Raw genomic sequence first — 2,829 nt, forward strand, 5'->3', positions numbered from 1 at the left:
CAGCAAAGCAAATACTTTATAGATTGTAGATAAACATAGATACAAAATAAAAATAATAAAAGAAATTAATCAATAAGCAAAGGGCAGGAGGGAACGTTATGAGAAAACAATCATGGTATTTCTTATTGGGTGATGACACAAAGGAACGATTTTAGAATTGGGCAATGCCAGAAAACATAAATGACGTATGCTACAAGGAAATCACCAGCAAATGTAATGCCACATTTGCTACAATAAATCGGCCAGATCAACCCACTGCAGTTGTCTGCGTCCATTTTATTTTTGTTTCAGTTTTGTTTTATTTTCACTTTTTCGCCGATGCCGTTCATCCTTCGGGAACCCCTGGACCTGCTGGAGCTGGACTCCGGCAGTGCATAAACCCCTCCACCATTCTGCTTGCTGTCCACAATTACGGAGACTTACTATCACTGTTATCGATTCATTCCATTGTGATGATTTCTGGCATTTCATTCTAAAACACAACCTGTCAAGCTCTTTCAGTGAAAGCAGACTCCTGGTCTGGGTCTGAAACTGTCTTTGCTTGTCCCTCATTCTTGAGTATTTTAGCTGGGTATAGAATTCCTGGTTGACAGTTTCTTCCCATCAGCACTTTGAGGATATCCCTCCCCCTCTGCAACCATGGATGTTGATGAGTTGTTTTTAATCTAATTATCTTTTGATACTCTGCTTCTGGTAAAGTGTAATATTTTTATGTATTTGTGTGTGTGTGTGTGTGTGTGTGTGTGTGTGTGTGTTTTAATAATATCATTGGCAGGGCACCTGGGTGGCTCAGTCAGTTAAGCATCCAACTTTGGCTCAGATCATCATTTTATGGTTCATGAGTTCAAGCCCCGCATCGGGCTCTGTGCTGATAGCTTGGAGCCCGGAGCCTGCTTTGACTCTGTGTCTCCCTTTCTGCCCCCTTCTCTCAAAAATAAACAAGACATTTTAAAAAATTAATTATATCATTGTCGACATTTCTGTGTGTGGGGCAAGAGAGGAGTTGGAAGGCAGTCAGGTAAGAGGTATATTTATATATGTGGGAATTAGAACCCATGAGGCTCATCCTGATGACCTGAGCCCTTAAAAATGAGATCGCCCTTTCACTGGGCAGCATTCTTTCCCCTCATGAACCTACCTCTCTCCTGAAGGAGCTGCCACCTTGAGTCAGTTACTCAGTCTCACAAATGACCTGACAGTTTTCCACCCAGGCTTCAAATTAGAATCCTTGTGGAGATTTTTTTTAATGTTTATTTATGTTTGAGAGAGAAACAGAGCACAAGTGGGGGAGAGGCAGAGAGAGAGGGAGGCACAGAATCCAAAGCAGGCTCCAGGCTCCAAGCTGTCAGCACAGAGCCCGATGTGGGGCTCAAACCCACAAACCGTGAGATCATGACCTGAGCCAAAGTTGGACATTCAACTGACTGAGCCCCCCAGGCGCCCTTACATTTTTTTTAGTAGTAGAGTGTATATAACATAAAATTTACCATTTCAAATGTACAATTCAGTGACATTAATTACATTCACAATGTTGTGCAACAGCACTAATTCCTAAACTTCTTCATGACCAAATGGAAGCTCCAGGCATCCCATAACCTCAATCCTACATGCTAAGAATTTGACCAGTCGAGGGACCCATGTCGGTGGAACCACACGGTATTGGTCCCGTGGTGTCTGTTTTATTCAGACATACGTATGCTTATATTGCTCTCGCGTTCCATCATTTCATTTCAACAAGATCAAGATGTGTATTTGTTCTCAACTATTTTGCTTAGTAGCAGATGCTTTCCTCAGTCCTGGAAACCCTACCTGTTACCTGTCCAAGCACAGCCTTGCACCACCCTCCTGCCCCTGTTCTGGGGTCTTCGTAGATGTGGCTAGACTTTCTTATTCCGCCTCCCTTCCTGTGTCTCTTCTTTGTGAGGAAGTGACTTCCTCAGATCTACCCTTAGACTCACTCATTTTCTCACCTGCACGTTGACCATTCGCCTGTCCGCTTTCACGTTCAATGACTGTTTCTACCTCTACGACCTCTGTTTCCCATCATCTGTTCACAACCTACCTCCTCTGTGCGTAGCGTCCTAAGTTTGCCTTGTGGCTCCTGCATTATTTTTTCTCTTTAAATATGTTAAACATCCCTGTTTTAAGGGATCTCTTCGAATGTCCTGTCATCTCTCGCTTTGGGGGCACACGCTCCGATTTCTGTCTTCAGCTCCTGGCCCGCCCTCAGGGCAACCCATCCCCGGAGGACTTTTCCCCACGGCAGCCTCTTGTGCCCTAATTTGTGAAAACATCTCCCTCCCAGGACATGGGACTTGAACTAAATCTGGATAATATTTCTATTTTTACTTCTTAAACGAACGGTCTTCCCGCAGGACAGGGGTATACAGCCCGCCTCACACACACGCGTGATTCGGGTAAGGGTTTCCGCGTTCTTTCCAGCGACACTTACCGAGCACCTGTTCCGTGCCAGGCCCCTCTTAGCCGACTCCCGAGCCACCTCAAGTCCGGCACTTGGCTAACTGCCTTGCCACTACCCCAGCCTGCCAGTGGGTTTTTTCGTCCCCTTTTCATAAGGAAGGGGCCTCCAAGACTCCGCTCAGGCCTGTCCCCTGGCCCCTCTGAGGTGCCCGTGGGCCTTACTCCCGAGTCTTCAGCTGCCCGCCCCCAGCTTGGGGCTCCTTCTTCATTCTGGATCATGGGGATTCCCGTCCCTTTCATCTCCTCTGTGCGTTTCTTGAACCATCAGTCTCTGTGCTTGCAGATGGGGTTGGGGAGGGGGCAGCTGAAGGGAGTGGGGGGAAGTGGGGGCGGAGCTCAGGTGGGGGG

The sequence above is a fragment of the Panthera uncia genome, chromosome B4 (genome assembly GCF_023721935.1).
Source record: "Panthera uncia isolate 11264 chromosome B4, Puncia_PCG_1.0, whole genome shotgun sequence".
Taxonomy (NCBI): Eukaryota; Metazoa; Chordata; class Mammalia; order Carnivora; family Felidae; genus Panthera; species Panthera uncia.